Consider the following 25637-nt stretch of genomic DNA (forward strand, 5'->3'; position numbering starts at 1 on the left):
TTAAGTAAAATTTTTACTATTCCATATCACAAAATGACCATAATATATCTGTGGGTTGGTTGATCATACCAATGACTCAACGATTACTTTGACAAGTGCTGACATTCCTGGCTTTCAAAAACTCACTTTACGACCTGTACTCTGTTTTGGACAGAGTATTCTAATCAGCTAGCTTACTTGTTCAATTTGAAAATGTGACTTTTATATTTTTGTCCATTACAGGCTGCTGTGCCAGAGAACTGTCAATGTTGTTGCAACAATAAAAGTAATCGATTACTTAATGCCCCTAGGACCAAAGCTGGGTTAAACAGCATTTGCAAATATTTTCACGTGGTGTTGGAGCCTCCTGGGGTGCCAGATGGGCGACGATACAATGAGTGTTGGAAAGTATTTCATAGTCGTTTTGCTTTTCTGTGATGGACAACTTAGTTAACACTGTCCGAATTGTCCGGATGCAGTAAACCTCACCCATCTGCTACTCCATGTATGTTCAAATAAATACCAGGAATTATTTTGCAAATACGATTTCAGATAAAATACCAGTCATACTCCGGGTCCCACACATCAGCTCTTGTTCAATCCAAGTCTAGACATTTAACTCCATCGAAATCAAACATATCAAGATGATGGAAACTTGTTTGCTCCGCATGCCTCACAGACTGGCCAAACATTTGAATTTCCACAGCTCTTTTATCTGCTTGGGACGAACACATGAGGCTGTTTGCTTGGTGTCTGGGTGGGTCGCAGCCGTTTTGACTAGGGACGAGCACAGATGAAAGAAAAGGGAAGATAGCCAATAAACAGTGAATACTTTACTTCTCTTTCAAACCAGGGCTCTACATGTAGTCAAAACAATGACAGAGCGTTCTCTTTCCTCAGAAGCAATTTTCTAAAATATATCAGGTACTTCAAAGTATAGAGAGGTACCTGAAAGAAAAGCAGTTTGGAAGTGTGGTTTGTTTGTTGTTATGACTGTACCTGATTAAATGATACTGTGGTTCGAAGACCTTGTGCTTTTTAACCAGTAGATGGGGATATTGCCATTGATTTGTTTGACCTTAAACAGCGTGATTTATTCACATAAAGTGGCACGAGTTACCAAACACGAAAGCAAAGTGTTAAATGGCACACTGGTGATATCAAATGCACACAGATTTATAAGGTTAAATATATTAATGTAGAGTGATATGTATAGCTTACTGTCCATAGTCCTTCTTAAAAAGCCTCTTTGCACTGTATGTTTATTGTACTTGGCGATTCAAGTGATCCTGTTTCTGATGTACTGTATGTTGAGCAGAAGTTTATCCACAAATGGAAGCTGCTGGAGACAAGTGTGGAGGCTAATTGGTCTTTAACAACTTGATTTTCTATGGACTGGAATCGGTTCAGTCATTGAACCTGACTGACACAAGTAGAGAAGACAGCCATTGTTAAGATCTGATAATTGGAGTGAATCTACTGGCCCGTTTTTGACTCGTACAGCTGTATTTGCCCAGGGGGCTTCCTCTATGTAATCATGTTACATAAAATCTGACATAAAGTGACATAATTGTTAAATGAATGAAGTGTTCATTCGTGAATATATCACGCGGCATGTTGGGAGGCTGTAACGAATGTGTCATGTAAAACCCGTTAGAGAGAAAGTGTTACCAAGTTATAAAAGTTTGCGAGGGAGAAGCCCGGCCAGTCCTTTTCTTCTAAAGCATGAAGTGATTCCAATGTAAACAGTGTTAAGCGCTCCCATGCCCGAGTGATGGGCGGGTAATGTCCCGTCTCTCTGCTGCAACAAGGTCAGTTTCTCAGAAGTTAATTCAATTAAAGCAGACAAAAGCGCACTGGCACCAATAAAGTTTGTGTGAAATGTGAAGCCGTGCGATGGACACACACACAGTCTTGTGGCCAGTCAAGCGTGATTTACATTTGCATAATGCCCAGCTATTGGGCAGGCCCGCTATCGCCATGGGTTACAGTTGGTGTTGTGAAGAAATGCACTTAGTGGGTGTATCTTGTCTGAAGCTGACAGGCGGGGGTCGCCGCCCCACCACACACACACACACACACACACACACACACACATTTGTATTACTATACTTGTGAGGACCTTTGTTGACTTAATTTATTCCCTAACCCTAACCCTTAACCCTCTCCACTACATGCCTAATCTTAACCCTCACCCTAATTTAAACCTAACCCTAACTCTAATCTTAACCTTAAACCCAAGTCCTAATCATATACTAGTCTCATTAAGAACTGAGGACCAGTGTATTTTGTGTGTGTGTGTGTGTTACGAAAAAACAAATGCCCTCACAAGGATAAAGGATAAAGGGTAAAGACAAAATCCTCCAAAATGAGGAGTTTCCTAATCTTTTTATCCTTGTGAGGGAATTTGGTCCTCATAAATATATAAATACAAGAACACACACATACACACGCACGCACACACACACACACACACACACACACACACACAAACACTATGGCCACATCAACACAAAATAGCATAATGATGCCGAAACGTTTAAGCACAAATATCATCTGAAAAATTTAGTCTTGCCAGCCTTAGGGATCCATGACTTCAAAACCATCTAAATAAAAAGGTATTTACTTTTTACTAAAAAGCTACAACATTTTAGATGGTTTTATTTATTACAGGGCATAATGACACGTTTCTTGATTATATACAATCTGAAAAGCTTTTTGTCCTTACCTGTTCCATTTCTAATTACTCTCTGTCAAATAGGATTATTTTTGGTTGACTGCTCACATTAAATTTTGGCTTTTAGCACTCCATGCCAAAAAATCTGGGCACCCTGATGTTGTCAAAAAGCTTCAAGTGACTAGATTCACCTTGCAGCCATACATTTTACTGTCTTATTGTGGTTCTCCAGACCTGTTTCTGCTGCACTCATTTACCCAGTTGTGTATGACTGATCCATTTATAATTATCCGCAGACCATGACCGCACAAACCTTTAGGGATTCAATTATTACTTTGCCTGCATAACATGTCATCCATAATAACTGGTCCGTTCTTACATGTTACATCATTTCTTTCACATGTGGAATGTGTAGACTTAATGCACGACCAGAGGCTGATCTAATCCGCAAGCACCGCCCCTGTATTTCTTGGAAAGGCTCCAACAGATGATCCAACCCGCCCAATGTGTGTGTCTTAGTGCGTGTGTTTAAGGGATTTTGTGAGGGCAGGGGTGACTTGGAGGCCTGCTGTGTGAAGAGGAGTCCCTCAGGGCTCATCAGAGGCGGCACGGCGGTGTGTTTACAGCCTGGCCAACAGGGTTACACAGAGGAAGCCTCTAAACAAGTGGCTTCTTAACAAGCGTGTGGATAGTGGCGTGTTGGATTTCCACCACTAAGAAGAAGTCAAGTAGTTGGGTCTTTTATTAAGTTGCTGTTTCAGTTTAGAAGATCCTGGAGAAAAGACACCAGCAGGTGGCAGTCATTTATTTGGTTTGTTGATGCAGTAGGCTTGACTTGACTTGCCTCCATAAAGAAATGATTTGCTTTCATGTGGTGTTCATGGGGGCCAATGCAATCAGAAAGGACAAGTGTGAGGTAATGCAACATGCACTTCCAATTTAATCCCATGCTTTTTGCCTTTTCTTCAGCACACATGGCAGCAAGGACAGTTCAGATTTACCTTTTACCTGTTAAAGGATAAGGCTGGTGGTTTTTAATGCATGTCTTACCGTCAACAAATCCTGTGAAAATAACAAAATCAGCAATGATTTTGTTTTGCCAGCAAATCTCGTCCATGTAGCCGGTGCCCAATGCAGCCATGTCCCAGCAGCCACAGAACTCCATTGTATTAAAAAAACGATTAAAAACACGTCAAAGAGCCATGCTGCTGCTCTGGGCAACATAACGTTATTTCATCATCTCGATGCACCGGGCCAGCTGACTTTTTCCTCAAACAACTTAATAAGCCGGCTGTAAACACTTTGCGATCTCAGGAAAGTAGTTCCGTAGCACTGAAAATAGTCCCCAGCGTAATGAAGAATTTGTTCCCATTTGAATTTGATTTGGTAACAACTACAACAGCCTGACTTTTCGTGGTAACAGTTACCGATTTTTAAAATTGAAACTATGTCTTTGTGAGCTGTATTTCAAGGTTTTTAGCTTACAATTGGAGCCAATGACTTCCGGGTTGACGGCTAAAAACGGTACGTGGGAAGTCAGAAAGTAACGGGAGTAGAGCAAACGCATTGTTGATTTTGTTATTTTCATAGGATTTGTTGACGGTAAGCAATGAATTAAAAAACAGCGCCTTATCCTTTACACACCCACAGCTACACACACACACACACACACTCACACACACACACACACACACACGGTTTGGCCACTCCTCTCGGCAGCACTCACGGAGGCCTCACTCATGGCTTAGCGCTTTGAAGAGTGATAACAATCGCCCAGAAAGTAAAACCCCCCATGTTAAAACCTGAGTACACAACACACACTTTGATCCAGCTGAGGGGGTTTTGGATTGGCTTTAGGAAGAATGAACACTGTATGGTTTTGGCCTAGGGGTTTACACTGTTTACAATACATAGACAGTTAGGACCCCCTCCTGTCTACATACACACACATGCACATATACACACATTATAAAAATGATTTTAACCGTTGACATTATGATTTTGGAAATTTTGGATTTGTTTATAGTCTATTACAGTCGTTTTTGCAGCTGTTATATTCCATGTAAAGCACTTTGGAACTTTGTTTTAAAAGTGCTACACAAATAAAGTTTTTTTTAATTATTATTACATAGCTACATGCATACATATATGCATATACTTAAAAATGTACATGCTTATACAAAAACACACACACAAACATAAATAAAGAGATCGTCATCATCAGGGAATTGAAGGAACAAATAAAAACAACTTGTAAATAAAACCTTATTTAGACTTTATCGTGAGGTTGCTGTCTATGAATTAGGGTTTCACTGTAACAACTGAGCATGAAGTGTGGTTGTGGTAATGATTGGTGTTAATGATGAACATATGGAGTATGAAGCAGAGGACAATATGCCTCTTGGATCTGTGCAGCTTGAGAGTGTGTATGTCTCTGTGTGTGTGTGTGTGTGTGTTCTGCTAATATACCCTCCTTAGAGAGGAGGAGGAGGCCGCGCTGTGTTTCATCTCCAAAAGTGTAAATAGCACCGCTTTGTTCAAAACCTTGTAAATCTTGCGTTGGCGCGGAGAGAAGAACGAGCTGCAGGAATGTTAATGTCACAAAGCTTACCTTCTACACGCACCGCTTCCTCTTTCCCCTCATGGATGTCGGACAAGTGACAATGAATCTGTCAGGTTGGAGATGGTTTCCATTAAGAGTCTGTAAAACACAATAGAGACGCTCTTGTAGCTGTGGAGTCACTTGGCCGGGGCACCAGTGTCTCAGAGTTGACCTCTTCACCCCAGCTGCCTTCCAGCTTCACTCTCAAGCTGTTTCCCCTCCTCAGATTTTACTGTCAGTTTTGATTCATTTGTCTTTGTCTCGTCAGTTTTGTAACTCTTGTGGTGAAAAAGAACAAACAAAACAAAAGTAATGACAGAGTTTCATTGCAATTAGTGAATAATGATATATAGTATATAATAATACAAACAATACAAACTTCATTTATATAGCACTTTTCAAAACAGAAATGTTAGAAAGTGCACAATACAATAAAATAAAATATTTTTGTGCAATAATAATAATACTACTACTGTACATGGTACAACAGGAGCTCACATACAATTTAAAGGGACAGGTTGAGAAATACAGGTAGACTAAACAGATCACACTACATATTAAACATTAAATATTTAACATCAGCATAGTATAATATTGGAAGAAACCGACAATACAATTGAAATTTTTGTTCTTTTCCTAGCAGAGGGAATCGTCATTGTGCTCCTGATAAGATGTTAATACAGATGTTAATTATTCCAATTCACTATTTTTTTCTTTCATTTGCAGTAATAGCTGAAATAATATATTGTACAACAGTACTAGTTGTACATATGAATCAAAAGCCATGAATGAACTACTTTCAGATAAAGTTCTTTCAAGCACTTTTTTCATTTTCACGGACATCACCTGGTAGAGCATCATTATGTGGCCTAACTGTTGTAAATATTGAGTGCTTTGCTTATGCGTTACCTATTAGTTAGACCATTTTTTTCTCTCTGAGACATTGTGTCATTACCATGCAACACATCATGAATGTAATACTGTTGTCTATATAACAAAGCAAACTCATTTACAGAACTCAAACAGACATCAAGATAACTGGTAGCCTTTTCCTTGTGCAGTGTCGCAGAGCCAAGGCTTGGATCAGTTCATCTCTGTTTTGCTTGATTCAATATTGAAATTGAAATTGCATTTCACATAGTAATAGCAGAGCCCTCACTCTCAATCATTTTTTCTTTCTTTTTGTTTACAGTTCAGATATAAGAATCTTTTTTACGGTAAATGATTTCCAGTTTGTGAAAATGAATCGATCCCAGCTCTGGCAGCAGCTGGGAAAGCTTCCCTGTTCTGCCAATAGAAAGCCAGAAGTTAAATGTCAGAGAGAGCAAGTCCGAGCTTAAACACTGACCTCGGCAAAAAATACAAGAAAAAAATCTCAGGGAAAGAACAACAGCTCCTGGTGTTCTCACTCTCCATGTTATGATCTCCTGACACAGGCTTTCCATAGTGCGTGTGTGTGTGTGTGTGTGTGTGTGTATGTGCATGTGTGCGTGTTTCCTCTCCACTTGCTAACAATGCTGCTCAGGAAACATGTCAGGATAAGGGCCAGACTGCTAGGCTCTCCTTGCTCAGTGCGTCCAACTTTGAGGGACCAAAACACAGTCTCATTAAGCCCAGAAAAAGCTTGTTTGGTGTTGAAGAAGACTGTGGATCTGTGAAGAGGAAATACTGCTCCAGGTGTCTTCAGAGAAAACTCTGCGATGTCCCTCTGGCTGGTGAGTCATTTTGAAGTGTGTGTGTGGTTAGGGATTGGCTCCCGTCTCGAGGTGATAGCTCTCTGGCAGAAAACAACGAAAACACAATGAGCGGCGTTGTTTTATGTGACATTTAATCCAATGATCCGGAGGACAGGCTTCCATTTTGTCCGTTTCTGCAGAAGCCTTGTGTTTTCAATAAAGTCAATTTATCAGGGATCAAGATAAGCTTGTTGCTTTCCTATTGATGCTCGTGCTTTTGGCATTTCACATGCATTTTAAATGGTTTGGGTAGGTTCCAGGAACATGAGGCATTTTTTACATATGGGAGCCAATGTCAGTGGTCAGGTACAATAAAACGGCAGAAGTGGAGATAAAAGGTTTCCTCAGGACGCTGATGATTTGGGCAAAAGTGACAAGTACTTCACGTCACCTTCGCCCCACTGAATCGCATCCTCTCTACTCACTCTAATTGCTCTATAAAAATTCCCCTCTGTCTCTCTCCTTAGCTCTTATTTTCTTTTCCTAGCACTTCTCTTCTAGATGATCATGATGACGTGAGGGCACTAACACCTTGACAACTTCCCTCTTTACTGTTGGACTCTTTGTCATTTTGGAGATGGAGCAATTGAAGCGTTTTCAGTTGTTGCACTCATTGCAAGTCACGCTGGATTAGAGCGTCAGCTAAATACCTATGTAAACGTGAGATATATCATCAATGGGGAATGAAATAAGGCTTGGTACAACATACCGTTGGTTTACATGTTGGTTTACATGCTGTTTTCTGCTGAAATTTAAAGAAAGTATCAATTGTTATGGAACAGGATTAGCGTGACTTATTGTTTTACAAGAGAAATATATAAAGGAATTGTAGCTGAGAGCATCTTTGTCTTACCATCCCTTTCAACTACACTAAGGGCATTTGAATGGATTTTATGACAAATACAAAAACACAGAATTTAGCCCCCAAAATAGACCAGAGGATACCAAAGTATACCAAAAGGATAAGAAAGGCAAAAGCTTCTCACTGCTGTTTAGGAGACAGTTTGGATTTCACTCTTAAGTTTTGATTCGTCACTTCCGGTGACGGGTGGAGAAGTGACTGTACCCAACACCAATTTGCCCAATTTTATTTGGGCAAATTGGGGAAATCTACAGCACCTGAATTAAGGGAGTGGGACACTCTTCTCTAGTGCAGCCCACCTTTGTGATTTAGTCAGATAAGACGGTAAGATGTATTTTTACATAAACATCTTGCTTAGTGCAGCTTTAAGTGTCTGTGTGTGTTGACTGTGTTCACCTCAGACTCCAACTCTGTCTTTCCATCTGTCTGCCTGTCTCTGTTTCTCTCTCTCTCTCTTTCTCTCTTTTGTCCTGTCCTCTAATGTGAAAGTGACACTCTTGGTGCTGCCTGGACAGCTAATTACTTTATGGCGGCGCAGAATGCAATAACTTTAACAGTGATGACTGCTTTACAAGGGGCTGTCTGTTCATCACTGGAGGTGGTCCTACGTCTGTCATTGAGTATTATGTAATGGTCAGCCTCAGTTGGTTACCTCTGCTGTGAAAACAGAACAGAGAACATCAGGTTAAGGTTTGACTTGTTTTTGTATCATTTAACCTACAATCGACCGACAGTAGCTGTTAGCTAAAAGCAATTACTGTCTTTTACAATGTGCACCAAGTGTACAAAATATTAGGAGCACCTGCTTGTTTCATGAAATTGAAAGACATGGTGAATCCAGTGGAAAGCTATGATCCCTTATTAATGTCACCTACTAAATCCACTTCAGTCATGAGGGGAAATTTAGATGAAGAGGAGACAGGTTGAAGAAGGATTTTAAGCTTTGAAACAACAGATGTAAATACGGGTTTTCATGGTGGGTGCTCGACTCAACATTACAAAGGCGTTCTTATATCTTGATGTCTTACGTTCTCGATGTGCACAGGCAATAGCAATGGCTCTTTTCTAAGTTAGGCAACCCTAAACTAGACCTTCATACCTTTTCATCGCCTCAGTCTGCACCCTGTTCATCTCCCTGCCCTGTCTGCGCTTTATGAGGCAGCTGATGATTGCTCAGAAGCCTTTGGTGTTTAAGGCCAGTTGATAATTGCTGCTCTGAAGGTGAAATGGTCACTGTGGGCACTTTGGTTTTGTGTGTGTGTGTGTGTGTGTGTGTGCCAGTGCCTCTGTAGATGTTAATTAAAGGCCAAACCCCTGCTCTTTGGAATTTGTAATTTACTCCCCTGCTATAAAGGATGAAGTTGTCAGAGAATCTTTGTTTTGCTTCTAATGGACTCCTGCCTTATTAGTCCCATTGAAGCCCTGTCCATCACCGACGCTTTGGGAATTTCCCCAAATAAAACAGAGTCACTTAGAGAATTTTAGACTCCAGATTTCAGGACCTGACTGATTGAGTGTGAATAATGTCCAAATAATGCAGAGATATGTGTACAACAAAATCTGCATATGTGTTGTAATTGCCTTGACACATGCAACCAAAATTATTTAAATTGCAAATTAGACTGTTAGGATGTTGTGGAATGTTTTCATGCAAGGAAGAGCGTTTGACCTGGCATTTCATCAATAAAAAACAGTCCTCTGAACAGCCTCTTCAAGTTATCTGCATGAACAAGGCTCTAAGGAGTGTGTTTTCTCTTGTTGTCTCCTCTCCCTCTTCCTTTGCTTCACATTCTTCTCTGCCCCCACTTGTCAACCGGAAACTTTACAGAAGAAAACCAAGAAAAGCTTTATTCTTTCAAAACGGTGCAGAGCACTTAATCTGAAACTTTGGCTTCTCTTTTGGATCTCATTCAATCTCCACTTGAACCTTTTCTGGTTCTGGAAGAACAAAACAAAACTTTGCCAATGGATGGCATCCATTTTTCACTGTTCTTTATCATTTCTCTCCAGAGAACATTATCATAGGTTAAGGCTGCAGTATCACTCGCATGCAGTCACAGAGTTTTGAACCTGTGCCCAGAGAGCTTTGTGGTTCTCTGTGCCCCCCCGTCCCTCCAAAGGGGCTTTGGGGTAACTGATGGGATTAAATGGGTTTTCTTAAAACCAGGATACCTCATTGTGCACTCCATTTTTGCACCAATCCGGATTTGAATTGGCCAAGTTTACATATTTGTCAAGGCGACTGAATGGCAGTTTCCATCTGCTGACTTAAGATAGAGCAGTGTCTCTTTCCCATGTTAAAAGATGAAATGAGCTTTCACTTAATTCCCCATGGCTTTCTGCCATGTGCCTACATTCGCCAAGCTCTCAATCCTAAAAATGGGCCCCAAGGATCAATAGTGGGAGGGGCAGGAGATAATTGCTGCATTAATCACTGCCACTTTGTTAGGGGCAGCAACATGAAACCTAATGTTAAAACAAAAGGGTCTCCACTGAACATGTTATTGTCAGCTACATGTTATTGTCAGCTGCATGTAATTGTCAGCTGCATGTTAACTTCATACTGAATGTGTTCCACCTTCAATTCATTATGATATCAGCCTCAGCAGTTGCTCTCAACTGGAAATGCTTTCCGTATGTCAATCTGCATTATGGGAATACCGGGCTCTTAAAGCAGCTATGCACATTAAGAGTGTAAACCCACCGCATGATGTCATTGAGGCTCAGCTAAACCTCAGCACTCTGATATTGACAGATGAATTATGGGATAAGGTAAGAGCTCAGCACACGGCTTAATCACAGTGGTCTGAAATGAGCTGCAGTGAAGCTGTGTCTGCACTCAACGGGTCTGGGAAAACTCAACAAGGAAACTGCGGTACCGGCAACTGAATACCTTCTCTGGGCAGAGCTGGATTCTGAGCGGTGCCTCGATATTCCACAGAGACCCGTGGTTATAATGCCTTAGTGCCCCACAGAAATGTCAAATGTGCTTGTATTTGTGGCCACAAATATTGCATTTCACATATTGTCAAAACATAATGACTCTGCAATCACAGACAAGTGGTACAGAAATGTAATGCAACCACAAAATATAGGATTATTTAATTGTAGGGTAGAGAAGAGAGTAGGGCAGAGAGCACCGGGACATAGTTTTTGCTTTATTAGTGCTTTTAGAGACAGGTTGCATGTGACTGATAGCTAATATCAGATTAAATTGATAATGACTGGTCAGTGCCGCAGTGTTTACATACATTACCAGACCACCAGCTGTGGCCAAAACATCTCAGTCAGCCCTCTCCAAAACCACGACCGGCCACTTCCCCTCCTATTATCCCCAGGAACAATGGCCCTTAACTCCCTAACCTCTCGTCTGGTTTCCTAGAACAGACAACAGACCCGACGCTGCCAGAATGAGACTTGAAACCAGCCCATTGTTTTGTGCTGCAGAGAGGCAGGAAGTGCGCAGGACGTTGTTTTCTCTCCCTCTGGAACTTCTGTGTCCCCCTGCCAGTATTGTGTAATTTTCTTTAACAGTGGTGAGACCGTCCCATAACTGGGTTTAGGTCAGGTCTACACTGCTGAAGTGTCCTTGAGCAAGACACTGAATCCCTACCAACTCCTGGGGCGCTGCTCTGTAGCAACACCATAATGGAAAGTAGCACTACCATAATGGAAAAATACTTCATTAAGTAAAAGTTCTGCATTCAAAAGTTTACTTAAGTAAAAGTATAGAAGTATTAGCAGTGCAATATTTCCCTCTGAGATGTAATGAAGTAAAAGTATAAAGTCTCACAAAATGGAAAAACTCAAGTAAAGTGCCACTACCTCAAACTTGTACTTAGGTACAATACTTGAGTAAATGTACTTAGCTGCTTTCAACCCCTGGTTATCACACTATTATAAGGCACACTATTATACTCTCATTCTTATGAGGAGTACCTGATTGTATCATCTTGTTTGGTAAATGCGATGTAGGTCATACTATTTTTTGTTGTTCTTTTTTTGGGGTATTTTGTGCCATTATTGGATAGCTTAAAGTGAAGAGAGAAAGAAAAGAGAGAGACAGGGATGACATAGGACACTTGCATGGGACGCACCTTAGACCACTGAGCCACCAGGACGCCCCAGGTCATAGTATTTTTATGTGCCTCTCTCTTTAAAGTTTTCACAATTGTATTTCTCATGTATTTCTTCAATATCAGCTGAACTGAAAATTAAAATTAGCCCACTTTATCTGCACGTAAATGGATAGGAATTTGAATTGATGCAGAAACAAATCGAAAACAAATTTTAGTCAGTGCAAGGTGACAGTGCAAGACATACGCTATACATATCACTCTCAGATTCAGCATTCTCTCACTACAGTATTTGAATTCAGATAGCATGACATAAAATATGGTTGCAGCTGTAGAGAGAGATTTTGAGTATCCAGCACTGCATTGGAGCAGTGCACCATAGTCTAGTTGTACAGAGTTGGAGGAAATTGAATAAGCTGAATATTCTGGACGTAACAGCATAACCTTCTTAATTTTCCAAGCCCTTGCAGGGCTTTTTGGATGTGGAAATGGCTGTGGAAAGCCACAAAAAACAGGAAGGAGCTGAGAATACACCCAGACAGGGCGACAGGCCTATCTCACAGTGTTTCCACCAAAAAACGCAGCCTGTCCTGGGCTTCCCTCGCTCATTTCCCCGAAAGGAAGCACAGAAGGGAGTTTTCTGTGTAGCTAAGTGGCAGATCTGGATTAAGGTTTCTCTTTATTGATCTGTAAGGATATTCAGCAAATGTGAAGTTTATCAGCCTCGTTATGGAGGGACAGTGAGCTCCATACGGATTTGGAAACATTTGATGTTTTGACTCTTATTACTTTGATTGTGCAGCTACATGATGACTATGAGATTATGCTGCAGACTTAATCTGAGTTTTAATGCAAGGTTGTTTTCATATATATATGATGAACAGTTACAGTTATTTTGTCTTTTTGGGAGATATTTCATTCGATTTAGGTTCCTTATCTTATAAAGCAGCCATTTCTGTTCTTTTCCTGCAGTGTCGACTGGAAATTTCTGAGTAGGTTATTACAGCCATTATTTCATGTGCCCTCTACTTTATCTAATGAGGAAGGGAACTAAACACACAGTTCAATATCTGTCTTAAGTCATTGTTGCTGTCCTCAATCTCGATGCTAACTACTTACTCAGAGTGCCTAGGAACACAATACGGAGGCTCGGAGCCTCAATGGGCCATTTATGATTGGTCAGAGACTGCCAATCTTAATTAGGGGCCCCCCGACCGCTACAAATACACCAGCACACTCCAGTGAGTACATTTGTACACACACACACACACACACACACACACTTTGTTTTTCTGTTTTTCACTCAGTCACTCACCCACTTACTCTTTCAGTTAGCATATTGTACATTCATACATTCACTCACCTTACGCTTTGCCTGCTTCTTTGCTTTCTGTCTGCTTATTTGATATCTCCTATGAACCTTTCACGATAAAACGGGCAGCCATCCTATCATCAATTGAATGAATGAAATTTAATTTTCTTGTCATGCCAAATTAATGGCCGATCCCACATGAGATTATATGACGCAGTGTTTTACAAACATAAAAATAGTCATAGGGTAAGGCTCAGTAGGAGAGGGAAGGAGGATTCATTTCCTTAATACCTGGATAAAACATATCTATGATTATACAGAGAGAATGTATAGAATATAAAGAGAAAGGCAATACAAAATAAAACTCCTCATTTTACTTATACAATGCCTTTTTTCTTATTTCCCATGCCTTCCCTATATAATCTGTGACTAAAAATGTTTCATATTCAAAACACCAACTAGGTTTTTCAGGATCTTCCATAGACATAGATTAAATGTCCCCTTCTGTCTTACTAAACAAAGCCTTTCTCTGTGTATAATAAAAAGGACAGTACAACTTAAAATGAATTCCAGCTTCAGTAATATTTAAATCACACATATGACAGAACCTATCCTCTTCGACAGTACCGACATAGCACCCGGTTTCAACATAAAGAGGTAATGTCCCTGATTTGAGCACACTATCTTTTCTTTTTCATTAGATTGTACTTTAACACTTTAAATTTCTTGTAACATAATAATTCTTTATCACACAATCACACTTACTCCATATCTCTATAGCGCATTTCTCTTTCAAGTGACTTGAACAGTTTCTTGAATAGAAATTCCCTGTATCATGATTTGTATTTAGAGCCTCACCTCAGTTGCTGGAGATATATACCATTACTCAATTCAATCTCCATTGTTATTGTACTGTTCCAGGACCCCCTTATTTACATTAAATTACAGACCCCCCCCTTCTTTTCTCATCACTATAAGTACTTCCTTCTAGTACATAGGGTTAGGGCTAGCCTACTACTACTACTACTACAGCTACTACTACTGCTACTTCAACTAGTACACCCTAGCAACCACCTATTACCCCCTAGCAACCACTGAGAAACATCATAGCAACCACCTAGTACCCCCTAGTACCCATCTAGAAACACCTTAGCAACCACCTAATACACCCTAGCAACCATCTAGTAAATCCCTAGCAACCATTTAAATGTTAGGTTTTCTCATACTTTCAGCTGTTTACAGCTCGCCCACACATTTTGTCCAGGAAATGTGTTTTCTAGTTTGTATTAAGAGCCTCACCTCAGTTGCTGGTCGCTCAATTCAACACATTATCTCCATTGTTATTTTACTGTTCCAGGACCCTGAACTAACCATCCCCCCTTTTTTACATTAAATTACAGGCCCCCCCTTCTTTTCCCATCACTATAAGTACCTCCTTCACCAGGCGGCTCTGCCCCCCGCCTCTCCGCTCACTCCTGTCTTCCCCTCTCCTCCTCCTCTCCTCTTCCTCCTCCTCCTCCTCCTTTCTGCTTTTGAATGGAGGAACCTGCAGCATCCAGAGAAAGAGGGGAAGGAGATTGTTCCGGAGCAGGGATGCTGTAGGGATGCGTGGCTTGACAACAGGAGAGAGGAGGAAGAAGCATGTAGGACTGACCCTAACCCCACTTTAGGGGAACCTCTAAGTAGTTGAAACCCAAGGAAGACGTCCCTATTCTGGGATTAGATGAACAAACGTCACTTCTCTTCATGACGTACTGGTAGGCACTTGGTACCTCTGGAAATTGGTTTAAAGGATAGACTGGTGAGGGGTGGGGGGCGAGGAGCGGGGAGTAGAGGACGTGAGGAGGTTTTCAGGAGAGGATGGGCGGACTGGGCTGGTGTCTTGCCACAGTCTTCAGCTGGGCAAAATTTTTCTTCTATTGCATCTTCCCGTTTCGTAAACCAAGGAGGAATAAAGACAAGGTAAGCTTGAAACTGTCCCTGTGTGAATTTTAGACCTTTTTTTTTGATTGGGTTTAGCATGTGCTGTTTTCATGTAACTCGATTGAAGATTTATGCACCTGCATGATGAGCATCAGTGATTGCACCAGAGTCTGCTGTTTGTAACTGTAAAAAAAGGGCTGTGATGAGGCATTTTCATATAAATCCTGTCCGTGCTAGAAACAAATTACATCATATCTGTTTGCACTGTGGTTGTGACATATTACAGTAGTTTCTTTAAGCTCAGGCACTTACAGGCACTACATATTGTGAAATAAATCCACCTCAAGCACACTTATTGTGAACATGCTAATTTTGTAAGTGAAGATGTATTTATGGGCTTACATGCAGATTCTCCAACAATGAGACTTGTAGATGGAAAATAAGATATGTCATTTTCTCACACATTGTAAGCTTTTGCAATTTTCTCACACCATTGTAACTCAAAATAGGAATCTATTTTGCAACAGTAAACCAAAAATATAAGTGCAAAAACACACTTTTGGTTCACAGACCGGAATAAAGTTTAGTTACCCGCCATTCTTGTATAGCGTATTTGCATTCGAAATGTCCACTTTGATCAACCAAATACTGAAACCAAATGAATTGTATATAGGTGTATATGAACCTTTGTGATTTTTTACACTTCCTCCACCCCCCAAATTTCCGAGTATTTCCATGTGCAGTTGCCAACAGGAATCTGGGTGTTAATGACATTGGAAACAAATTAATATTTGTATGACGCCCATCCAGTGACGGGCCTGACATGAGCAGGGAGGATAAGACAGGCTGGAGAGATAAGGACATCAGGACACACACACACGCTATGCACACGCGCGCACACATGCACACGCACGCACGCACGCACGCACGCACGCACACACACACACACCAGGATATTGCCAGACATTAGTTTCACTGAGGCACTTTGCCAGATAGTAGGCCTGTGCTGCTGAACACAGCCATTAATCCTGTAAATGCAGCCACTGCTCAGTGCCCCGGCACACACACACACACACACACACACACACTCACAGCACTACTGCTCAGTATGCCACTACACACACATGCACACACAGACACACACACACACACACACTGGGCTCACTCTTAATTAAAGCAGAGGGTGTTTTCAGCCGGTGGCTGGCTGTCGGGCCCCAGGCGGAGTGAGGGTCTTTAGCATGCCCCCCCTCCCCTCCCCTCCCCTCCCCTCCCCTCCCCTCCCCTCCCCTCTCCTCTCCTCTCTGTGGGCTGTACATCTTTCTCCATTGGCACTTTGATGATTGCCGTGCCATGAGGTGGTTTTCAGTCGGGAGGACTAACCTCAGTGCTGGTCAGTCTGCAGTGGGACTGGGATTGGGCCCAAATGTCAGGACTTCACCGCACTTGCAGACTCGCGGACTTAGCCTATATGTTGTATAGAAATGTATGAGTATCATTTTGTTCACTCACAAAACAAGCCTAGAACGATTACATACGCAAGTGCTGCAGCGATCACCGTGTACATGATTGCAGTTGTCGCTAGACTGTTGCTTCGAACGTTTCCACGGCAACGAGTGAAACAGACTTGAGGCCTGTCTATCAGCGGCTTGTATAGCCTTGCAGTCTGGTGCCCTCGCAGACTTGACATGACGACGTTGAACACGTCACGGTACGTACGTCTGAAGTCCGCGAGGGCTCAGTCCACAAGTCCGGAGGGTGGACATTTGGATTCAGCTTAAGTGGCTGTTCTGAGCAGCAGTGTCTTCTCAGGGCAGCATGGTGGCGTAGTGAGTAGGACGACTGGGTCTCTGTGGTGGCAAGCACCTGCTGAAGTGTCCTTGAGCAAGACGCTGAATCCCTACCAACTCCTGGGTGCTGCTCTGTAGCTGAGCCTGACCTCTGACCTCGCTGAGGGAGGGTACCGAAAAGAGATCATTTTAAAGTATAACATTACCATTAAAATTGCAAAATTTTGTTATGTAGATTGAATCTTCATTTATTCTTAGTCTTGGGTGAATATATTGATTCAATTTCTTTTTTATTACAGGAAACAGTCTTTATTACCCGTCTTTATTACTGTCACAAGCAACCATTTTGCATGCACAATGCATGCACACACACACATGCTTCTTCTTCTTCTTTCCAATGGAAATATGTCTTCTGCATTTCTCCCATCCTTGCTCATCCTCCTCCACGGGCAAGGAGCGGTGGGCCCGGGGACCAACTTCTTTTGACCATCGCTGGTCAGGCGACGATCTTCTTGCATGTTTTTAGTGGGGGTTCTTATTGGTGTTATATGGAGGAAACCCCAGGTGAGCACGGGGAGAACATGCAAACTCCACACAGAAAGGCCCTTTTACGAGATAACCCACTTGGGCACTAGGCACCGAAGGCATGGGGAGAACATGCCCCCAATCGAACCCAGGACCTTCTTACTGTGAGGAGACAGCGCTACCATTGCACCACCGTGCCTCCACATTAAGATATTTGGTCAATATTTGCCTTTGATATCTCTCATCAAAGAAAATTTTGTTGGTGTTGATGTTGCTGTTCTGGTGAAATCATATCTGGTGCTTAAAGTAGGATTTTGGACTGTTGAGCTCGGACTGGTTCTTGGGGTACATGTAGGTGACGACAGTGAACATGACATTTTCTCCCCTCCCTTAACAACTACCTCCGATGTTCGACTCGACCAAGTAATTTGGCTCCAGCTGAGTACAGTGTACCATCTGACTCTTAGCTGCTGGAGAGCTGCTGAGTCAAACAGATTTATCAAAGTCTCAGGAACTGATTGCAATCACTTTTTAATCTGTTTTGGACACGTATTTCATTCAACTAAACTAATGGTATTAGCTTAAGCCCTCGCAATCATGACACATTCAACACAGCATGTGTTTTTTATCAGCCTAATTATCAACAATGATGTAAGCTGCGAAACCCAACTGACAATATTCATCGGTGACACATTTATTTTTCACCCTTCATTTCTTCCTTCTGATTTTGATCTGTGTGAAAGGTCTATGATAAATCATCAGCAAATTGAATTGATTAATTACGTGATCTCATATCCAGAGAATTCATTTGAGAACAAAACTGACTCTCTGACAGCAGATTTCCTCAGGTGTTTGGAGCAGATAGATTGGACATAAGCTCGAAATGTGTGCTGTGACTTATACAGTCTGTCTTTGGAATGTGACTTGATTAGACATATCTGAAAGGTCAAGCACAATCATTTGAGGGTAAATGGAGAGTTTTGTGACTGTTGAACGAAACGTCTAGGATTGAAGGCTGAGGACTGTCGCTGACGTGAGGTAAACGTATCACTGTTGTCATTTGAAAACCTCATAACTCCCATTTTGGTGATTGTCATGTTTTCATGTCAATTTAAAGATTGCATGGCTTAGTTCCTGAAAAGTTGACATTTTGGAGATACAAGGTTTTCATCATATGTTTAATGAGGTTTTCATATTTTTTTTTAATGTACAGAGATACTATAATCAGTGTCATGGAAAACCCTGTAGGCCTATCTCCAATATTGCCTTTATCACTGTGATGAACAGGCAGAAAATATTTCATGACTAAAATTGCATCAACTTTTAAGGATTTGAATCTCCTACTTTTTGAAGAAGCAAGTTTTTGAAAGTCACTGATGATATAGATAGCTCATGCCACTGATAGCAACAAGCACACTTTTTCCACGTTCAGCCTAAAGGCTTAGTGCGGCTCACTCTTCGTTTTTTTGTTGTTGTTTCTGTGGGTCAGTGTGGCCCAGTGTTGACCTAATGCTCCTTCCTCTTAGTGTTACACAGCAGAGAGAACAGGGAAACGTGCACGCACATGTGAGCTGCTGCAAAGGGAGGGAGCGCCGGGTCTGTATTGTTTTCAACAGATGGGAGTCAAGGGGGTGGGACAGGGTGTGTGTGTGAATGTGTGTGTGTGTGTTGGGGGGGGGTCTGGTGGAGTGAACTCCCCCTTCATCTAGCAGGCTCCAGGACCGCGGCCAAGCCAAGAGGAGGGCTGACAGAACACACCCCTCTGCTGTTCGACTGTTTACACACCAGCGTACACACACACACCCTCTCTCTCTTTCTTTCTCTCTCTCTCTCTATTTGTCTGTCTACCTATCTGTCTGTCTGTGTCTGTCTATCTACTATCTGTTCATCTATCTGCCTGTCTATCTGTATCTATAGTATCTATCTATCTTTCCTTCTTTATCCATCTTTACATGGTTCAAGGACAGACAGCCGCCGGTTAATCATCTCAGTTGTGTAAGTGCCTCTCTGTGCACTCCGGCTCTCTGGTTTACAGAGGAAGACAGAACTGGTCAAGGTTAAAGATGTACTAAAACCAATCCCACGAGGGATTTGATTAGCCTTAGAAATATGCCCACCCTCCTGTTACCGGATGACCAACCCCCTCACCACCCGCCGTGTTGTAAAGTCATCTCTGCAGCCCCTCCCTCCTCGCTCTTATTCAATAAGTGTGCTCTGAATCAGTCTCTGTCTTTTATGGTGTGGTTTGTGATAAGCGAAGGGAAATGAGGAGAAGGTGTATTCAGTGGCCACCAGGGGCTGCTGTGGCTGTACTTGGTCGCTTGTGTGACCTGTGTGATCTTTTGGAGGCTAATGTCAGTCTGTCGCTGCTGTTGTGTCAAAACAATCCATTAGGTCATTGAATAGTCATGGCATACGATTTGCATAAATGTTTCTCTGCTGTTGCATGTTGCTCTCTTCCATAGATCCATGTTCCCTTTATGTGATTTCCCCTCGGCTCTCTCCTCTAAGTTGCTGACGGTACAGTAAATCCTGACGTTACAGGTGGGAGGTGGTATTATTATTGAAAAAAAAAAAAGAAATTCTTGAAGGTATTGCATCATACACAGTTTTATCACCATGGAGTCTGCTGTCAAGGAGTTGGAAGATGACTTTGCACAAGAGAAGGTTAGAATGTACAATGTCATTAATCTTTCTTTTAGTCTTTATTCAAGTACAACTAAGCTCCGTTGGACAAGGCTCAAACACATGGTGATTCAGTGACTTAGTGTTATGTTCCAAAATAGCTCTCAACCAGTGATATGCTCTCATCCAGCGCTCCACATTTGAAGCTAAATAAATAGCGCTTCCATTTTCAGAATACAGCTCCAGCAGTTTCAGCTTTTACATCCTGATGACATCAGGTTTGCGTCTCACTTCTCTGATTTCTGACTTAGGGAGAGACTCGTTTATGTTCACAAACATGAACTGTACTGGACCCTCACAATAACATATCAGTTCTTTAAACTGAGAGTTATTCATCCCCCCTTAAGTCACAGACTAAACCACCTGTTTCTCAGTTCGTTATGAGTCATGAATCCCCTGAATGCTTTTAGTGCAATTGTTGATACCAATCGAACAGCAGATAAAAAAGAAGTCAAAAGAAGGTTTGACTAAACCGTGTCTGCTGTCAGTCTCAGGTAAACGGTTCATTAAAATAAGACAAACAATCCATAATGATTCTACATGGAAAAACTTCATAGATGGATATCAGTAGAATTTCCTCAAAGTTCCTCCTTTCCACAGTGTGTGTGTGTGTGTGTGTGTGTGTGTGTGTGTGTGTGTGTGTGAGTGTGTAGGATTAGGCTGAAAGGTTGTCTCTTTAACACTGTCTCCTTAAGCGAGTTCATCTCTGTAGGGGTGGCCTACAGGAAATACCAGGGGGATTAATCCTCTCTGCCACGGGGTGAATGTGTTTGTGTGTGTGTGAGTGCATGTGTGTGTGGGGTGGGGGGGTTGTGTATTTATATAGTGTGTGAGAAAGATGTGAAGATGTGTGTGTGTGAGAGAGAGAAAGTGGATGTGTGTGTGTGAGAGAGAAAGAGAGATAGGTGGTTACTGATGAATGTTTATGTTTCTATGCCTGTGTGTATGCATATTGCTTGATTGTTCAAAGTGTGTCTGATAGTTTAGATTATGTGTGTGTGTGTGTGTTTGTGAGGCAGTGGGACTGACAGTGTATTTATGTAATGTGTGAGAAGCTTTGTGTGTATATTAGAAAATTACTGATGAGTGTTTACAGGTGCGTGTACTTGCCAATATTCGTGTACGTACAAATTTAATGTTACGTGTGTGTATGGTGGTGTCATGCAGTACGTGTGTATAGGCATGTGTGCGTGTGTGACTGTGTGTGTGTGTGTGTGTGATAAATGAAAGACACCCAGGGGATAAAGAGTCGAGCCCGGGGCTAACATGGTCATTGATGAGCGGTGAGAACTTAATGAAGCGGCTTCTGCTTCCCGGCCCCGCTGTGCTCTTTCTCTATGGTAAGGGGTCAGGATGGGGAGGGGGGCAGTACTACTGTGGCCCCCCAGAGACAGCGGTACGACTTCCGGGACTATACTTTCTTTTTCTTTTTGAAGAAGGAAAAATGTGTGTGTGAGGGAGGAGGGAGGTGAGGCCAGGAGGGAGAGTGAAAGTGGCAAAGGAGATTCCCAGATGGCTGAGTAGTGAAGACTGTGAGGAGTGGGGAAGGGGGGTGGTGTTGACACAATACCAGATTTTTGACTTTGATACCAGCACTAGAGCTGCAACTAATGATTATTTTCATTATCGATTAATCTATCGGTTATTTCTTTGATTAATTAGCCTATAAAATTCCCCAAAATAATGACAAATGCCCATCACAAGTTACTAGAGGTACCCATAGTATTAATTTCTATAATGATATGAAAAAGCAAGCAAATCTTAGTGTTTTTGAAGCTGTAACCAGCAAATGTTTGGTATTTTTACTTGATAAATGACTAAAACAATTAATTGACTAATCATTTCAGCACTAATACCAAAATGCAATACTACTGCTATACCATGGCACACAAGAAAAACCAGCAGTTTTGATATGTTGGCTGGATGTCCATCTTTGTCGGCTAGGTAAGCGAAATTGTTCCATATTTTCGTCCTGGCACCAGTTTTGTTGACCAGTTTAGGTGAACAGGGATTCAGATCAAAATGTGGTTGACTGTTCAATGCTTTTGCCATATTTTCAGCTGTTTGACTCAGTTTCACTGCTGCCAGCAAGCAAACCCTGTCTAACACCACTGCAAAGGCAATTCTGCATGTAATTTCTATATCTGGGAACGTCTTATTTATTTCTCATCAGTCATTTCTTGGCTAGCTTGCTTTGATGCCAAGCTGAAGCCCAGCTAGCCAACAAGCTAGTTAGCAGGCTGCCTAGCATCTCTACTGCTAGCTTGCTAGCTAGCTTAATTTAATTCAGTTAATTCAAGTAAGACCCTAGAATGCACACAGATTAGAAGACGATAGGCTACATATTATCAAACATTTGGAAAATTCAATATCGAATTCAATCTTTCACAATTCAAATAAAAGTATTGAAAAGTATTGAAATAGCATTGGAATTTCTAGTTATTGTGGCAAGTATCGATACTACCAATCCTGACGTTTTCTTCTGAATATTGATACCAGCACCAAAAGTATCAATACCATAAAAGCTGGTAGCCTTGCTATTACTTGGTATTGGATCGAAATCAGAATTTGTGGTGTCGGCCATCCCTAGAAGAGAGTGAGGATGTAAGGGGGAATAGGGAGGAAGGATGGCAGGTCAGTCACCCGAGACAAGCAGGAGAGAGAGGTAGAAAGAGAGAGAGAGAGAGAGAGAGAGAGAGAGAGAGAGAGAGAGAATAAAATATTAAAACAGCCTTAACACAGAAATGCACAGGGAAACTGGGTGATAAGAGAGAGAGAGATGGATGGGGGAGGTTAGAGAGAGAGAGAGAGATAGAGAGAGAGAGAGAGAGGGGGAAGGGGAAGGAGGGGGAGGTGAAGTGGGGTTGGATGCTGAGGGGAACGAAAGGGGAGGGGGGAGGGATCAAGGAATGAATGAAATTAAGAATGGTGAGAATTAGGGGTAAAGAGGGAGGGAGGGAGGGGATGAGAGAGAGAGAGAGAGAAGAGAGGAGGGGCAAGAGAGATGGATAATAAGTGGAGTACCCCCTCTTTTTAAACCCCTCCCCCTCTGCTCTCGTGGAGAGGGGGGCTGCCTGACCCCAAAAAAAGCTTTGTGAAACTTCCCCCGGCGGAGGGAAAGACAGGCAGAGTGGAGAGAGAGGAGAGGAGAGGAGAGGCAGTCAGGACCCAAATTAGAGGAGAGACAGAGGTGGAGAAAGCAAGTCAGACAGAGAGAGAGAGAGAGAGAGAGAGAGAGGGGGAAAGGCTGGGAAAGAGACAGAGGGGGAAAGAGACGGTAAGCAGTGAGAGAGCAGGAGCCAAAAGGGGAGAGAGAGAGAGTTGTGTCCTGCTTCTGTGGCTCCTGGATGGTCATGGCTCTGCAGCGCTGGGCGACTCTCCTCCGGTCTGGACTAGTCTTCAGGAAGCCCGCTGGTCTGTAGCAGCAGCAGCAGCATCACTCCTGTAGCCCACCATGCCGTCTGTGTCCCTCAGCCTGCCAGCAGCCCTGGCCGGCCCGGCTCGCACCTGGGTCTGCCTCTCCTGCATGTTCTGGGTGAGACAGCTTTCTGTTTTCTCCCCTTAATCTCTCTCTCTCTATCCATCTGTGAATCTGTGTAATAACGAGATAACCAGTGTGTGAGTTTGCGCGCAAGGTGCAAGAATCAACTTCGCGGATCGTGACACATTGCCGTGTAACTGAAATGATTTAGGACAAAAGGAAAGTTTGCCGGGTTGAAAGTGATGCCTCAGACCAATACAGCGGGGGGGAATCCCGGTCAGACTGAGCCAGTGGGTCAGTGGATCTATTGGGTGGTCTGCCGTCGGGGGTGGGGTGGAGGGTCGGGAGCCGGCAGTGGGGGGGGGGGGGGGGGGGGGGGGGGCACAGCGACACATTGGAATGGGGGAGATATTATGGAGGAGACTGAGAGAGTGAAAGAATGAGAGACAAACTGTGGGGTGTTTTCTCCATCCGTGGACACATTTTCTCCACCACCTCCATCTACACACTAAAAGCTTGGCTTGTCTGTTTTGACACTGCCTTGAACCAAATGGGTCTCTCTCTCTCCCTCTCCCTCTCTCTCTCTCTCTCTCTCTCACCCTCAGCTCTTTCCCACTCTCCCTTGCTCTCTCCATGTCTCTCTCTCGCTCTAGGTGGTTGGGACACAGCTATTTTTGCTTTCTCTTGTATAATTTAATCTGCCGTGCATTCCCGCTCACAGTGAGGGGTTTGTTTGTGCACTGTGTGTGCCCTCTGAGCTGTGTTGTGGTCAGCGAGCAACTGTGTGTGCATGTGTATGTTGTTCATGCTAAAAGCAGCGTGACCGTAGTCTCAACATTTGTCTTAAAGCACTCCGAGTACTTTCCCCTAATTTGCACCGATACGAAAGAACATTCCTGGCCGAAATATACTACAACATGCATGCTGCTCTCCTCTTTTTTCAGATGAATACAGAAAGAGGATGAAAAAAAAATGCAGAGGATGAAAGAAAAGAGTAGTTGAATAGACTATTGAGATCCATCCTTTCCCATTCTGCGATGGTCCTTTGGGACATGACCGCACACCACTGGCAAAGCTGGAGTTCTTGGCGTGGAGACTGGATAATCTTACAGAGCTCTTCATCAGTTAATTACCATTCTTTCTTTTGAGGAGCGGGAGGCGAGGTGAAAGGGGGGTCGTAAAAGAATCTCAAAGCCCCCCAGCTAAGCTCTGGGTCACTGATTGACTGCATCAGAGCACTGTATGACAAAGCGAGCTCACTTAAGGGGGCGGGGCTCAATCTGAACCCTTGCATTAATGGCAGATCTTTGTTTACTCTGAATACTGCCTACATATGGGCACACCTTATCCCGCCAGATTGTAGTGTTTCCGTGGGAGCGATATGTGCTATTCATGTGCAATCATCCAATGCTTTTACCTTGACCAGAAACTCAAAGGTGTGCTAAGAATACTGGAGACCAAAAGCACAGCATTGAGTTTGAATATTGCCAAATGCCAAGAGTTTACTGGGACTTGGGCATAGATTACTGGTAATCCTCTTTTCTGATGATATTTTGCTGTACTTCTTGCTAGACTCAATACTGGTACAGGCCGGACTGAATAGCTTAGTAATAAAGGTACTGTTCGGGCAGCTGGGAAAGTGCGTACAGCTGCAGAAGCTGTTATGAAGCGATGGAGAGAGAGAGAGAGAGAGCGAGAGAGAGAGAGCGAGAGAATGAGCAAGTGAGAGTGAGTGAGTAAGTACAGATGCAGGAAACAGACCATCTACATGAACTAGACAAGATGTATTTCTTATAGCCAAGCCTCTAAAAGGGAGGGAGGATTGTCTCCTGTCAGAGCATGATGGTCCTGGATAAATGGAGATTTTCCAGCATATGAGCAGAAAACTTTGCTGGGGGAAATATAGGAAATGACAGGAACGACTTGAAGGACGAAGGAAATGAACAGAGGATGCTCCAGGCGAAAAAGGGAGGGCGAAGTAAGCAGGGATGA

This window comes from Centroberyx affinis, unplaced genomic scaffold (genome assembly GCF_046629955.1).
Source record: "Centroberyx affinis isolate AG114_WGS23_722 - 3 ecotype Tasmania unplaced genomic scaffold, CSIRO-AGI_Caff_v1 ptg003645l_1, whole genome shotgun sequence".
NCBI lineage: Eukaryota > Metazoa > Chordata > Actinopteri > Beryciformes > Berycidae > Centroberyx > Centroberyx affinis.